Source organism: Ursus arctos, unplaced genomic scaffold (genome assembly GCF_023065955.2).
Source record: "Ursus arctos isolate Adak ecotype North America unplaced genomic scaffold, UrsArc2.0 scaffold_3, whole genome shotgun sequence".
NCBI classification, from domain to species: domain Eukaryota; kingdom Metazoa; phylum Chordata; class Mammalia; order Carnivora; family Ursidae; genus Ursus; species Ursus arctos.
The window spans coordinates 76,698,395-76,715,955 of NW_026622985.1; the positions used below are offsets into that span (position 1 = coordinate 76,698,395).

Below are 17,561 nucleotides of genomic sequence, written 5' to 3' on the forward strand. Positions count from 1 at the left end.
GTTGTGTGCTTACAGAACATACACCCACACCCACCCTCTCTCACACACATACATACACATACACATACACATACAACTACTTTTATGCTGAGACTGAAAAAAATCCCGAAAGAAACCAAAACCAAAGCTTAACATTGTGATGATTCCGTGGGACTAATCACAAAATAGTAGCTTCGGTATTTATAGTTATTTACATTTAACAACAGTCCACTACAATTTAGCTTAAGGGAATGCTTACATAGTATTTTACTTACATCAGGACTTGGTCATTCATCAGAGGTTCTGTAACAGAGCAAGGATTTCTTTAACCACCGCTCTCATTTAATGCCATTAAATATAGGTGTCTTTTAAAAGGCAGCTAATTTAGTGTAAGCCAAAATGCCTCCATATGTGTTAATAATGGAACCTTTGTTTAGCATAAAAAATGAACCTTAATAAACCCCTTTCTTTCTGTATTGCTCCTGGCTCTAGAATTTTCTAATGAGTAGCAACGGGAGCTCAGCAACCACTATGTGGTTTCTTAACCTGACAGTAATTGTGTCTAATAAGTAGACCAGAGTATTCGGCAGAAGTTCCATTGAGGTATTCGGTATTACCCAGCTAATTCATGCTAAGGACTGGGAAACAAGTTGTATGCATTAAGAGTGTCCATGAGGCCCTGGTTCAGAAGAAAGAACCATGGAGACAATGTAAAACTTTATTAATGAGCACAAATAGCATCAGTAAATGTTTTATTTTGTTGTGTCTTTGGTATGTGCTTTCCGAATCCACATAAATACAGAGATCAGCAATATTTCACTCCTTTCTTTATAATATGTAGCTCGAAGTACCCACTACCTTTATTGAGTTCTGTCTATGGGCAGAGTGTCTTCCAAGTATTCAGAACTGAAGGGCACATTAAAAAAGAAATAAAAAGCAATGCTTTTGGGTAATACTCATTTAATTAGGGAGATAGAAAAACATATTCATGCAGAAAATAGCAAAATAGTTCATAGCAGTAGGTAATATACTGTAAAATTTTGTGGGATTAATTAGTGCCTACCTTGATTTTTGATTAATGCTTTTATTAGATTCTGAAGAAAAAGTCTAAATATGTTGTTTCACATTCATCACAGTCCTACTCTGTAGATATTATTATCTTCCCTTTCTGATAAGTGAGGACACTAAGTCCTACAGAGGTTGACTGATTTTCCCACTCGTACAACTAATAGGCCATGGGACAGGATGCGAACTCATCTGCTCTATGTCCAGAGCCTGAGTCTCTCGGACATGCCAAATGCTTTCAGTGCATGCCTGGCACCCAGCTTGGCCCCACACCCATTTTGTCTGCCTCCTAATGCGAAATTTTAGGTCGCCTGTCTTTATTCTCTTCAAATAAAAATCCCACAGAAGATTTTTCGGAGTCAGAGTTGAGATTGATTTCTGTGATTCATTTGTCACTGTGAAAAGAGATTAGAGCTGAAAGAAAAGTGACTCATAGGATGTCTCATGTTCACTGCTGCGTGACTGGCAGCTTCTAGAACAGAGAAACAGCCTTTTCCTTTCCTTTGGGGGCAAGCAGCACAAGGACATTTTATTCAGTCAAGCTGATGACAATTTTGCTTTAAATTGGATACCCTAATTCTCCAAGGATCACTGTATAGTAATATTCCTGTGTCCATAAAATCTCAAGTTCATTCTCTTTTTGCAACTGTTTATGTTGTTTGCTTCTCTTCCAATATTTTCACAAAATTATCTTATGTATTTAGGCCCTTAGAAAAGAGAAGTTGCTTTCTGAAAGTTCCAAAAGCAGAAGAATTAAATATTCCTTCATGCAATTTGTCCCATTCACACTCAACCTACTGCTTTGATCAGTTTGTTCTAAATTGTCCTCAGATTGTCTATGTGCTTTGAAACTCTTTGGAATTTATTACTTTGCTACCTATTAAAAAAGAAAAAAAGAAGGACTCCTGGGTGACTCAGTAGGTTAAACATCTGCCTTCATTCATCTCAGGTCATGATCCAGGGGTCCCTGCTCAGTGGGGAGTCAGCTTCTCCCTCTGCCTCTCCCTACCACCCCCGTCATGCTATCTCTATCGCATGCTCTCTCTCTCTCAAATAAATAAATAAAATCTTAAAAAAAAAAAGAATATATCTTTCCTAGAAAGTGTTTTGCCTTATTTGCACTTAGATTACTGATTTTGATTGCTGGTTTTTAGTAAATGGAGCCCAAAACAGTCTGGGGTAATAATTCATGATTACCCTAGAAATTTCATCTCTAAGTCATTGATAAAACTATTTATTAATCAAGCTCTAGTCAACAATGCAGAGGCTTTGTGAGTTATGAATAAATCTATACTGGAAGACAGTATCACAGAGGCATTGAAATATGCCCTTGGAGTCAGACAAACCTGGGCAGGAATTGCAGTGAAAGCTTGGATAAGTTGCCTAAATTCCCTCAGCTTTGGTTTCTTCTGACTTGTTTCTTCAAAGGCTTCTCATAAGAATTAAGTGAAATCACATATGTGTATGTATTATATGTTTATATATACACATGTTATTTTATTTATCTTTTAAGATTTTATTTATTTATTTGAGAAAAAGAGAGAGAGAGCATGAGAGGGGAGAGGAGCAGAGGGAGAGGGAGAAGCAGACTCCCTGATGAGCAGGGAGCCTGATGTGGAACTCAATCCCAGGACCCTGGGATCATGATCTGAGCCAAAGGCAGATGCTTAACTGACTGAGCCACCCAGGGGCCCCTATATACTTAGGATATTTAGCACACTGTCTGGCACTTAGTAAGTCCTTAAGTGGTCATTTAAATTACTATGTCTCGCTTTTTTCTTTCATGGTTTTTAAGCCTTTATTCACAAACCAGACATTTTCCCCCCACTCCTTTTGCCAAAGGTGCATTCGTTTTCTTAATTTCAAAGAGAATGGCCAATAATCTATTGCCAAGCAAGTAAAGTAAGTAAACAAGCAAGTAAAATCCTGTTGGCATACAACAATAAACACTTGTTTTTGCTTATAAGTCCATGGTTTGGTGTTTTTGCAAATCTGGTCTGGTGCTGGGCCAATTTCTACTGTGTCTGGTCAGCAGCAAATCAGCTGGTGGCTAGCTTGTCTAGGATTTTCTCAGCTGCATTATCTACTCTTTGATCCACGTGATCTCTCATCCTCCAGCAGACCGGTTTGGACTGGTTCTTCTTCAAGAAACGGCATAAGGAGATATGTAAGATTATTAAGTTCTAGGCTTGGAACTGGCATACGGTCATCTCTGCTATATTCTTCTGGCCAAAATGTCTACCTTCTAAAGGAAAGAGCTGCAAAGTTATAGGGCAAAGGATGTGGATATAGGAAAAGATGGAGAATGGGTTGTTGTTGTTGTTGTTGTTGTTTTACAACTAACCTATCATAAAGTCAAGGTGGCTAAGAAAAAGAGACTTCAAAAAGTTGCTCATCTGTTTTTGGCAATTTTTGTATCTGTCACTTTCAACTTCTCATGATTTTTACCTTCAGAGCTGATATCACTGCAAAATTCTATTTTATACAAATAATAATAATAGCTGGCCATTATTGACTATATACTAAGTGCTAGGCATATTGGTATTTTGCATGCCCTTTCTTATTTAAATTTCATAACTACCCTTCAAGGAAGATATTATTTTATTATTATCATCTCTATTTTGGAGGATAGCGAACTTTAGAGAAATAAACAATTTATTCATGGTCAGGATGCTAATAAGCAACAGAGCCAGAATCTGGATTCAGGTTGTTTGGAGTATAGTATTTGCATTGCAGTACTGCCTGTCTCCCCTCTTCCATCAATCCTGTTTATTGATTCTGGAATGTGCTAGCCAAAATAAAGAAACAAACACTGGCCACTTAGGTGATTTTTACTTCCTATTAAATACAAATGAATTAATTCATGCCAGAAGCTACGGTTTTGAGACATAACTCTTTTGTATGTAATTATTACAAGAGGCCAGCTAGAGAATACCTCAGAGGTCCCTTTTCCACCTGCAGTGTAGCTGAACTTAACACTTTCAGAGCCTATATTCTAATTGGTAGCCATGTTCCCATAGCGGAATGAGCCAATTAACTAAGTTTCCATCTAACTCCTTGCTAAAATGTCAGGACTAAAACGGGATTCATTTAAAAGGCGTACAATAATAAATGGGGTCCATTTAAAACAAGATACCCTAGGCTGTATTCCTAATTAGAAGAATGAAATGATCTCTACTCCAGAAATTGTAACCTGTTCTTGGTATTTGTGTAGTTTTATTAGATGTTCTGATGTCTAATATCACCTGAGTCACTGAGACATTTTTTGGAAAGTTTTCTACTGCGTGAAATAACCTTCACACAGAATAAAACTAATTGGCTTGGATGCATATGAATTATACAAACTGACAGGATAACTGTTAACCTAGGTCTCTCACAAACCTCAGAATCATCCTTGGTTTCTCTCTTCCTCTTGCTTCCGTCATTCCCCACTTCTGCCCCCTCTCACCGTGCCAATTTTCCAGTATACGCTTGTAGATCTATAGATGAAATCTCTTCCGTTTTCCCTCTTTTCTCCGTGGTCCCTGCCAACTGCGCTGGTCCTGACTTGTCATCTCTCTCTTGGAATGCAGAACAACCTTGTAGCCATTGTCTAACCATCAGTGTCGCTTTCATCCACACTGATTCCAGTTAACATTTCAAGATAAATATCCCCAAATTCCTTATTTTATCATGGCCTTAAGTACTCTTAGTATTGATTACCCTCATCTCTCTTGAATTGGCTTTCAGATTATTGGAGGTCTTGGAGAGATCTGTGTGTCCGACAGAAAAATGTCCGTCTCACGCCAATCATTGTTAGGTGACATTTGGACAGGGCTGGGGACATAGAGCTAGGAAAGGGCAGAATGGCTGACATGTCATTCTAATAATCTGTACAGGATATTGACCGCCGCTCACAATTCTGATCAGGTGTGCAGGGTATTGATGAAGGGATCAGATGGCTACTATAGATTAGGGAAGCTGGAGATGAAATCCAGGAGAATAGGTTAACATTTGGAAGGCAAGTACCAGAAAAGGTAGTTCTATGCAGAAGTCATGCAATGGTCTGGGACCGGTCAGCTAGAGAGGTACTAGGCGGTCGGTACTAAAGCTGAGCTCGGCAAAACCTCAATGAAGAGTTAGGAGTCTCTCTGAAGATCATAGGAAAGGTAGGGAGCTGGTACAAAATGATGCCGGATGGTACTGTGCTGTTGTGTGACCAGGTCCCCATTCATCACTGGCTTCTTAGGGTGGTTCACTCATAGATTCTTCCTCTCTGATTAGGAGAATTATATGTGGAATTTCTTTCCCATTCTTTTTGGGCTGAGCCCTGTTGGGCTTAACTTCATAGAAAATGACAGAGAACAGAGGAAAAAACATCATAAAGAAATTATTTAAATGATCATTATGTATGAAAAATGCTCAAATTTAAAAATAAAGAACTGTAATTTGAAATGAGGTAAATTTTTATTGTTAAAATTGACAAATATAAAAATGTACTCAATGTTGCTAAGAATGGGCGCAGGCATAGATTTCCTGTGATTTTTGAAGAGCATTCCTAACTATCCTTTGAAGTTTTGGGGAGCCCAGGTACCACTTCCTACACTACTGATGTCTTTAGTACAAAATGTTAGAACTTGGTTTGGTGATATATATTTGAAGCTAAAAAATATTTACATTGTTTGACTTAACAATCTACTTCTAATAATTTTTTCCTACCAAAATCATTGAAGATGTTTCCAAATATGTACAAATAAACATCTTGAACAAAATTTTGTAAATTTGGGGAAATAGATTAAACAGACTGCAATATGGAGTTGGCTAAGCAAATGCTGGTCCACTAATTCGGCAGACATCCATTAAAACACGCTATAGAATATTTAATAACATGGGGGAAATAATCATAATGTTTTATTATGAATATAACAGCACAGTAAGCAACTATGTTTTTGTAAAAATTCAAATGTGTATGTATATACGTGAAGAATCTTGTTAGGCTATAACCAAAAATGTTCTTAGTGATTATCACTGAGGGTGAGACCGCTAAGGTTATTTATTTTCTTTGTGTTCTTATACTTTAAGACATTCTTTAATGTTTATTTTGCAATCAGAATAAAACCTATACATTTTATTTTTTAAAAAGTGTTGACTAATATGTTTTATATTTGCTCTTATTAATGAAATATGAATTTTTTTCTTTTTGTTTGTACTTATTCTAGGGATGATTTCTATGAGGTCTATATTCATTTAAAATATATCTATATGTTGCTAGTACCTATGTGAATGAAGTGTCTCTATTAACACAATACATTTTAGCAGCGTTAACACATAACATTTATTTAAATAGTGACATTACGTTGGGGATTCTTCACAGAACAACAAAGATATGGCAAGGAAAGAAAGGCTACAAAGGGAGTCATAATCACTCTGCCAAGGGCTTCTTAAGCTAACCTCCCAAGTCTCCCATCAATATCTGAAAAATCAATTTTCTTCTCTCAGATTTCTTCCCAGTCTTAAAGTTAAGACTAGCTTTAAATTGGATGAGTTTGAGGTTTGGGGGGATTACCTTATCAGGATAAGTTTATCTAGTTGGTGATATGGGAAATTTTGCAAAAATATATTGGTAAACTTACAATTCAAAAACTAGGTAGAAATGTTTGATGCTGATTAATTTAACAACTCTGTTTATGCTATTAAAATATTCATACAGGTGAAATTTCTGAAATAATTGCAGTCATTTACAATACATTCCATTTATCTTCTCTGCCTCTAGAGAAGCTGTATAAACCAGGAAACAATAGCAAGGTAATTTTGTCAGGTTGTGATGATAGTTTCATCTGTGGGTGTATCAGGCTTTGAAACAAGGTCCAGTCTGATCTTGCAGGGAGCGCACACTAACTTGCCGCACTGATTTTGGGGGTTTATAAGAGGAATCGGGAGCTCCGAATGTGAGATTTGGAAGGAGCAAGAGATAGCACTGTAGCTGAGAATGCTGTTTGAAATTACTTAAGAGACAGTTAAGAAAGTTTCAAGATGACTATTAGATATGCAAAGCCATAGAAGCCACAGCTATTGGTGGTACCTAGATATCAAGATATTTTGAAATGGATTTGAGATCCAAGCCTGTATTTCTTTGAAATTCTAGATGGTTTAAGTTACTCTTTTGAAAAGGATTTTTTAAAAATAGAGAGGTCAGATTAATAGAAGTAAACCCCTAAACAGGTTAAACCAAGGTATAACTGGACATTATTATAAAATTGAAGTCAAAAATCCTAATTTGATACTTAAAAAGGCTTTATTAGCTTCTGATTGTATCTTATCATCCCTGGTTAGCTTATCACGATAAAGCAATCATACATGTAATTATACTAAATGCATACAATGCTGGGAAAGTTCACTTATTTGTTATTTTTCAATACTAAAACACAGATAAAAGAAAATAAGATATACTTTATTCTAAATATATTAAGGAATATAGTTAATTTTTCTGGAATTTTTTTTTGAAAACTCCATCACTGAAATGCAATAAATAGGGAAATAATTATGGGCCCTTAAACAGATTTTATGTTCTTATTTTATTTTTTTACATTATATTATGCATGAACATACTTCTCTAGATATCTGACACACTGAAGACATTATTTCATGATATTCAAATAAGTCTTTACTTGTGTAGTGTTAGAAAGCTAATAAAAAATACCATCTTTGTTCTTCCTCACAAGGTGAGATCCAGCACTCCTTCCCGAACTTCTCAAGATCAAGCTGTTCTATTGTCTGTTGAAGAAAGAAATCATGAACTTCCAGTTTCTTTTTTATCTGGGTGAGTGGCTACTTAATGTTCAAAAATTACAATGGACTCTAATCAAATGATACAAGTTGCTGAAGATTTTCTAATGGAGGTCAGAGTCCTCTCACATTCATTTTCCTTTTTAAGCTATTATATCATATTAGCCTTTAATACTTCATGTCCTGCTAACGAGAGCAAAAATTTGTGAGATGAGTATGCACCCGGTAGAGCCGGCCTTAGACAAACCTCTATGGCCAGCAGCCCTGTTACTTCACAGCTCGCTCTACCAAATCAGATGGTCAGCTTTGCCCTGCACTGTCCTTGTTGCTCTTCTGGGCTCTCAGTTCATGCCACATTTCAATATGCTTTGAGGGGCATTGCCATACTCTGTCACCTATCATTCAATTAAAATGTAGTCTAATGAGCTACCTAGACTGATAGGGCCTGATAAGTTGCCTGTATAGACAGGAAATCTTCTAGATAATATTTCATATGTTAGCTGGGAGCAAATGGACAAAATCCTTATTTCATTTGCATAATCATTAGTGATTATAATTTTGGAACTTTCAACCCAAATGGTAAGATGATGAAGAAAGGTATTTTCATATACCCATCCATTTAACACATACACACATATATAGATATTAACATAGATACACAGATTTAGTACCTACTGGATGTCAGTCATGGTGTGACTATCAGAAATACGTTGGTGAACAAAAACACATTATTGCCCGTAGGAAATTCACTCTCTGGAGTGATGGAGGCATTAATTCGTTATTATAATAATGAATATATACAAGTGGGATAAGTGCCATAAAGAACAGCTTAGTGGTGTTATGAGAGGATATGATTGGGGATTGGACCTAATTAGGAGTTTTGATAACTGAGCCCAGAGAAAAAGAATGTATCGATATTAACCAGGCAAAGAAAGCAGTGGGGTGAACATGCTTCAGGCAAAGGCAACAGAAAGGGTGGCGTTTCCTTGAGGAATGTGTGTCTTAGTGAATCACCTCCACTTCTTGCTCTCTGAGAGTGCAACGCAGAGACCAAGGCGGTATTCTCTTTCCTTTACATCCCCCAGTTTTCCACAAATGGTACCAACTCTCAGCTTAGCTCCCAAATCCGTGCTGTAAGACTGAGGGCCCGAGTCTGTGCTGTAAGACTGAGGGACACAATGGAAAAAACAAAACAAAACAAACAAAATCAGCCAAATTATTTGTGAAGTAACTAAGATAGGGAACTAAAAACACAATTTGCTAGCTTCCTTAGGTGAAGATCTTTAACAATTTAAATCCCTGTAATCTGAAGCTGATTATTTCTGATGATTTAACAGTAAAGCAATTAAATGATACTCTATAAAAGACTTTTAAACTTATGAAGCAAAGATCCATTTAACCTATATGGAATTTAGATATTTATCAATAATATCATGATTAGCATAAATCTATTTCGATACTTATTGCTTTGACATTTTTCACATATCAATTTTTTTTGAATAAACAAACTAGTTATAGAGAGAGCATAAAGAAAAAGGGTTGTAGGTCTTTGGCCACAGAAATTTGTTAATTCTCTGGCAACATAGTTTGCTTTATCTGTCAAATACTTATCCCTTTTGAAATAATACTACACCCCAAACAAATAGCAGTGGTTATCCTTTCATTTCATACCTGCAACGGCTCCACATCACAACTGCAGGTAAGATTCTCCCAGAGTCCAAGTCAGGAAGCAGTGCTTTTCAGAGTCTTAAAGAATAGGTAGATGCTGAAAAAAGAGGAATCAGTAGTGATTCTTTAGGTAAGAGAAAGAAGGTAAGGGAAAGAAATAAGAAAAAATAAGATAACATGTCTACTATGGAAATCACTCTGGTGGACAGACAGATCTGTCTGTCCACCACTGTGTGTGTGTCTGTGTCTATATATATATTCACATCTCTCTGTCCACTAGAGAGATAAACACATATACATGTACCTTTATGTGTGTATGTGTGTGTGTATAATTACAGTGAGAAATAACACAGAAGATTGTCAATACTACCCATGTTATCATTACTTGAAGATGAACTCCTTATCAAGGTCTGAAGATAAAAGTGATAAACACAATTTTTGTACCCCAGTATATATTTCTCCAAGACTATGAGACTATTCCTTTTAGACAAAACCTCACATTAGACAACTAGTGTGTGGTTTAGTTCCATGGTCCTAATGAGACCGTCACATAAAAGTTCTAGCCAACCAATCTTAAAGAACACCATGTGTGATAATCACAGCCCAGGCCAGGTGGAGATTCTCATTAAAGGTTAAAAATGTGTTGGTATTAGAATAAATAGTGTTTTTTGGCACATATGCTACAATGGGTCACAAATCTAGATGTCTGTAGGGCTTGGCAAATGATGTATGTGCAGAAGTAGTGTAGAACAAGGTCGTCAAAATGCAGTCCTGGGATTAGAAGCCTAAGCATCGAACAGGGAACTCGTAGCTAATACAAATTCTCGGACTTCACTGAAGACCTAGGGGATTAAAAACTTGAGGTGAGGCCAGCAAAATGTGTTTTAACAAGCTCTACAGGTAATTCTGATTCATGCTCAAGTTTGAGAACAACCACTGTAGAATAATGGGGAGCTGTGGACTATAGTGAATTTGAAAGTGAAAGTCCTAAAGCATTCATATCCAAGATCAACAAACCAAAACAGAACACAAACACCATATAGGAGTGAAGAATTTAACCCGTGGTACACCAGTTTACGAATGAATAGATGTAGGAGTGGTTAAGTTATAGTAGTGGTTATGAGGAAGAGTCAAATGCAGGTATACCACACGCTGAAAAAGCTGAATTCTTTCTGAAATAAATATTCATATTTATAACTTATTAATATATAACATGTAGGAAACAAAAATTTTCAATGAGAATACATCTATAAATGTATAATCAAGACCCGTGTGAGAGTAATTCAATATTTGCTTCATGAAGGAGTGGTGTGAGAATTCTTAAGTATTCTTATTATAATTAGCACACTTAAATATGTACAGCATGTGGCAAAACAAAATAACTCAATCTTATTTACTCTATCTGATTCTTCTATCCATGGATCATAGGTTAGAGTGCCATATATACTTGGAGCTCCTTTCACTAAATGAAAAATTTATAAGAGGAAGGTTCTTGTTTGCCAAGTTTCTGTTGTATCCTATTTTCCAGATTCTTGGCACACTGTCGGTACTCAGTAAATATTTGTTGAATAGATGAAAGTGAAGACAAGGTATTTAATTTTCCTGCCTACTCACATCTTTTTTTTCCTGAAATTATTCTTCCATAGCTCGAACTGTGTGTATGATTACCTGATTACCACACTTTCACCATGGCTGAAGGACTGTATAACTGATGGGATCAGAATGAATTTGGCCATTTTCTTCTTTGTCCTGGAAATATGGAATTGGGATACGGAGACTTCATGAGACTGTATTTGGCATTTGAACTGGGTGGTACTAGGTTAGCTATTTTCTGTGAATCTTTCAGTGGGCAAGTAATGAAGTCCACCTACTATCTCTAGGGTAACAAGAATCCTTCAGTCAATAAAGCATGCTTAATTTATTGGGATGTATAGATTGTTAAAACAATTACATATATTGGGGCGCTTGGGTGGCTCAGTCAATTAAGTGTCTGCCTTTAGCTCAGTCATGATCTCAAGGTCCTATGATCCAGTCCCACATCGGGCTCCTTGCTCAGAAGGGAGTCTGCTCCACCTTCTGCCCCTTCCCCTGCTCATGCTCTCTCTCTGTATATATATCTCCCTGTGTGTGTGTGTTTTCTCTCTCCAATAAATAAATAATCTAAAAAAATGATTACATAAATAATGTTGAGAAATTAGTGTTGTGAAGAAAATTAAAGCAGGGCAAGGTGATAGATAGCAAAGGGGGGGTGTTATTTTAAATTGTCAGTGACTGGCTCTAAGCTGGTGCCATGTGATCAAGACTTGCATGAAGTGAGGAGCAAATCTTGTGCACAGCTTGGGGAATAATGACTCAAGCAGGGAAAACAGCAAGCAGGAAAGCCCAAAAGCAAGAAGACCAGTTCGGTTGGACTAATGTGAGCGAGATAAGAGGTGAAACGAGAGATAGAGTCAGGAACCAAATCCTTTGTCAGGATAAGCTCTGTGGAGTTTTTCTAATGGCTCTGTTAGAACGTTTTAAGAGTTTTAAGAAGGGGAGTGATTTATGTTGTCAAAAGATCATCTTGGGTGGCAAACAGTGGAAACAGGGAAACCATTTAAGGTGTTAACACTGGTCAAGCAGTAAGGTGGTAGTGGATGTGCTGATGGTTAGATTTAAAATATATTTTGGAAGTAAGCTTAGAGGGTCTGCTCGTGGTTTGGATGTGAGGTATTAGATAAAGAGCAGATTTACTGGGTGAATCCCCTAAGTGAATGTGGTGACCTTTATGGAAATAGGAATACTTGGAGGGGGAAGCAAGTTAGTTTGGGGTTATAGTGGCAACAGAATCAAGAGTTTGGTTGTAAGCATGTGAAATTTGGGATTTGTATTAGACATGGAAATGAATACACTGAGTGGACTTCAGGTTATATGTCTAGAGTTCAGCACAGTGATTGACAAGGGCAGTGTTACTGGATCAGTGGGGACAAGAAGATGTGCAAGGTGAGCTCAAGAGTGAATAAGAAGCAAGGAAGTATAAAGACAGCAGATGTAGACAATTGCTACAATGAGTTGTTGTTTTTTTTTAATTGGAGAAATACAGTACAAACTATAAGGGGATTGTAGATCAAAGTTTTTTTCTAAGGTGGGTATTTTAAAATATTATAACTTGAAGGTATGTATGACTATGGAATGATCTAGCAGAGAGTGGAAAAATGACACAAAAGAGAGGTAATTATAGAACTGACATCTTTGAGATGGGGGGGGGGAGTGTTCTAGTCCACTAATGAAGGTGTTGGCCATAGACAGGGAACAATTTCTCTATTATAAGAAGGGTGAAAGCAGAGTGTCTGAAGATAGACACAGGTTATTTGGTAGGTATGATGATAGGGAGAATGTGTGAGTGCTTTTCGGATTACTTCCACTTTTCAGTGACTGTGCAGTAAGGTTCTCTGTTGAGAGTGATATGTGGGAAGGGGTGTTGGAGATTTTGAGAGAGAAGAGGTGCAAAATTGTCTCTTCAAAGTATATAAGAGTGAGTTAATTAGGGAAATATTTTGTGCATGAAAGAAGGGTGAAGGAAAAATGAATCTGAAATCTAGATAGAAGATCAAATGGTAAAATGGAGATAAGAGTGATTTTGAGTCTAGTCACACAAAAAGCTCAGTTCTTCTTGCCGTTGGGCATGTCTCTTTTCCATAAGTCCATCCCTCTTCCCAGCCATTTGCTATTGTTGTTGTTGTTGTTTGTATTGTTTTGTGTTGCTGAAGCAAGTTTGAAAATATTATAGTTATTTTTTAACCATCATTGATTCTTGATGAAAACTCTGTGTAAACATAGAAAGTATTACTGTGATATACTAACCAACATCTGTTTGATCCTGTAGTTTCTCCAAAGGCTTTTCCCATTCCATTAGCAACAATCATTGTCTCATAAAAGCAGGTGACAGAAGAATTAAATTTTTATCTTTAGAATTAATAAATAAAGCCCTAAGGGAAACAGAGAATGAAGTTTATGCTATTAGAAAATAATTTTGAAGAACATGAGATCAGTTGGTATCAGTTTGTTTGTTTTCACTGGCTCAGGAAGATGGAGACAGTGGGTTTAACAGTACTTCCTTTTACAAGTCATGGAATTCATTAAAACTTATAATATTTGTAGAGGCAACTAACTGCATGCATCCCATTCCAGGCCACAGCCAGCTATCCCAAGAAATGAGAGGATCAAACCACGTCATACCCGGAACCCATTTACAGCACACGCGTGCTGTGGTACACCCACCGGGAAAGCTGGTAGAGGAAAGAGGAGGGCACAGACATTGGTGCCTATGCATTAGGGGGTTTAAAAAACTGAGTTACGTTTCTTCCACACTTAGGTTTCTGGCTTGAATATTGTATTTCTTTTTTTTAAGGGACAAAGAACACTGTATGAATTTATAGAGAGGTGAGACAATCTGGCTTCTTGTTCATGTTTCCCTCTCCAACTGCCTCTATTTCAGGATCAGACAACAGAATTTTTCCTTCCTTTCAGGATGCTGCGTATTGATATATACAATACTGTGCCCCTGAAAGGAGAGAATTGAGAGCTGTGCATAATGTATGAAAGCAACTAGCCCACAGGCTTGGGATAATATCTGCCTTAGAAATCTGTTGAATGAATTGAATGACTAAATCTTTAATGAGTAGAGTAGCTTAAACATTCTGATTGGGAGTGTCCTGCATCTTTGATTTGATTCTGTTAACATGGACTTACGTCTCTCCTTGTTGAGTATGGCTTTTTATTTCTGGGTAATTTAAAAGTGTGATTAAATGAAATCATAGAACTGTTGAAGATCCAAAAGCAAGTTAATTATTTTAAAGTAAAAATTTCTGGGTCTTTTTTCCCCCTGAAATGTTTTCTCTGGTCTATGAAGTAATTTGGGTGAAAATTATGAACATTAAAAAAGTTAAGTGTGCATTGATGCCACTAGCTCTAGAAATAAACTTCCTTCAAGGTTCACGATCAGTGAAGGAGAGCATGAGATTCCCTATGACTTATACTGGGTGGCCAGAAAGAAATAATTTCATTTGACTGTATGGGATTTAAGTAAGAAAGAAACATAATTGGGTTAATACAAGATTGGTCCCAATGTGGAGATGATAGCTCTCTTAAGAATTATAATCTACTTAGTATACAAATCCCTCAGAGGAAGTAGAAAAAAAGGAACAAGATTAGCAAGTCAGTAGGCAAAGAGAAATCTGTTTATAATTTTGTATTGATTTTTTCATGGTATATAAATTAGAAAACTTGACTGATTCTGTATGTGAAAAAATTCAAAAGCAAAACTGGTGGAGCTTGTGAAGAACATAATTATGATTCCCAGAAGTGTGGGACCCACAGCGAGGGCTCAGATACACATGCTGGTGTATAGTCAGATGATTACAGGGAGAAGAAGCAGAAGTATTTGCATTTGTGGATACAAGCAGAAGCTGAAGTCAGATTATATTTTAGGGAAATATTCAAGATTTGTACATCTTGCTCTCAAAAATATATTCAATTTCTTGAGAAATTTGAAGAAGCTTTTGTCATATTTTCCCATTAATAATCAAAATAAGATGAAACTTATAAATATTTTTATACATAGTCCATCCAGATAAACTGCAATAACTTAACTGTCTGTTTTGCTCAAGTGCGAACAATCTGTTGTTGCTTGTCTTGTGTTCTGTTTGTTTAATGTGAAGATGCAGACAGCCTTCTGTTCTTTTGTTTATGGGGTCTCTTAATTCTGTGGCTCCTCTGGCACTGATTCTTTTTTCTTCTTTTTTTTTTCTAAAAGGTAACAGAGTTACAAGTACAATACATTTATTTAATTTGTTTCGATTTATAAAACCATGCCCATTCTCTAGGCCTTTGGGGCATGAACTAAATCAGAACATATGGCATAATCTATTATTTTCTCAACTCTAGTTATGTAGTAAGGCATTGTTTAAATGTCAATGAGGAGACCTTGGATCGTTCTCCTTGGAACAGTGATTTCTTGGATAATGTTCAGTTAAATTTAATAAAGAGGCATTTTATTTTCTTTAAGTAATCCACCAAGGCCATTGTTTTTAATCTTTTAAGAATAATAGGAAACATCCAGAATTCCTTTCTACTCCTGGAAGTCCAGCTAACCTAGTTAACCATTGTCATAGGGCATATTATTTTAAAAAATATCTTAGTAGTATACTGTAAGTAAATTTACAATGTATTCAGATGGCTAACAGTCATAACATTTATTTTTAGTACTTATAGTCTTCATTCCTAAATTAAAGAAGTTAAAAATGTGGAAAATCAGGGAATATCCTTTAAAAAAATTTTTTTTAAAGATTTTATTTACTTATTTGGCAGAGAGAGAGAGAGAAAGACAGAGCACAAGCAGGCAGGGGGCAGGCAGAGGGAGAGGGAGAAACAGGCTCCCCACTGAGCAAGGAGACTGACATGGGGCTCCATCCCTTGGATCATGACCTAGCCGAGGGCAGACGTTTAACCGACTGAGCCACCAAGCACCCCAGGGAATATTCTTCTAAAGAATATTATTTTATTCACAGTAAGTTTCTATTTCCATGAATGATGTTGGCAGAATAGTTACAATTGTTTCAGACAACATAAAAATGACTAAGCTGAACAGGGAAAGAATGGATAAGTCATGCCAGGCCAAAGTTCAAAAGTCAAAAGTTTTTGTTTGTTCGCTTGTTTTACCAGAAGCCAAATCCAGAAAACATGGATTTCAGGTCTATCTAAATGGCCAGCACAAGAGGCAAAAGGATGTTCCACTTCTCTGGAGGGTTCTACTTTGATCCTATCAGTAAGTAGTTGAGAACAATTCTGAAGCATGGACCACCTTTTCTCAGTTTCTTCTACTGTTTCTTCCCAATTTTCTACTGGTGTTTGCATATATACACTAATGCACATGCACATCCCACCAGGTTACTACTCTTTGATGGTAGGGTGGCTAAATAACTGCTTTTTCTACCAATTTACATCCTGGCTTTTCTTAACATTTTTATTTGAAAGGTTTTGCTGAACCCCCATAATGCTCATATGTTAGAGATAGGCACCTATTTTTGGACGGAAAAATTTCATGCCATCAAGAATCTCACATGTATTAGGTTTACATTATTCTTCCTTTGCTTTCTTGAATAGGACCAAATGGCCTATTAAAAAACCTTTCAAGAAATCTTATAGTTAGAGAAAACTCCATGTCAGATACTATTAACATAGAACTTCATCAAGAACTGTGATATAACTTGGTTATATAGAGCATCAACCCCTTGAATATGGCCCTACAGACATTTTTATCATTTCACAACCAGCACTATTAACATTCAAAAAACAAAGTTTGGTTGAAGTTAGGAGAACAAAGTATCAAAGAAAATATAAGGATTTTTTTCCCCTAGAAACCGGAATAGACACTTACTATTTCTAGTGGTTCATCTGTGCTTTTTAACTTATCACTAATGGTTTTTAATCTGTTTATCTGGATAATAGACTTAATGAGAGATCATGACTCTACCTGACATTTAATAATGAATTTCACGTGGGCTTAAAAGATTTTATACCTAAAGAGATATTTGCCCAATATTTCACAACATAAAGAGATCCACATGCTGATACTTTACCAAGCACTCTCCTTAGACCAGAACTCCTTCTTGGGCTCCAGATCCTTGCTGATCATTTCAACTTGGCCATTACATGGAGAACTAACTCTCTATAAATAAATAGTAGAGCTAATCATCTTCTTGAATCTGGTCTTACTCTTGTATTCCCTGTCTAACAAAATATGCACTTAACTTCTTCCTACCAGACCATGATAAAAAAGTTAACAGTACTGTTCTATCTCAACATGCTATGGATCTTTGAAACCTGTTTGCAATGTAATATACAACTCTTTTTGCCTCTGTAGTTAGTTCCTTAGTACCATTTATATAATCCTGATTATATCAGTATTCATGATGCACCATCATTTGCTGTGCGGCCTCTGAACACTGGCTTCCAATGACTCCTTCAGAGGTAGTTGCTGTGTTTCATTGATGACCACGATAAGTGTCAGTTTTACCCAGAGTATGCAAATTAAATCAGAATAA

At 36.5% G+C, this 17,561-nt stretch overlaps 1 long non-coding RNA gene across 1 annotated transcript in view; it reads left to right on the forward strand.

The window, feature by feature from the left end:
- Positions 1–17,561, forward strand: part of LOC113263655 (uncharacterized) — a 292,192-nt gene that overhangs the window by 48,819 nt on the left and 225,812 nt on the right. The window contains exons 7-9 of the long non-coding RNA XR_008956299.1: positions 7,746–7,843; positions 11,124–11,296; positions 16,180–16,282. This is a non-coding gene — a long non-coding RNA (uncharacterized LOC113263655). The remainder of the gene's footprint in view (positions 1–7,745; positions 7,844–11,123; positions 11,297–16,179; positions 16,283–17,561) is intronic.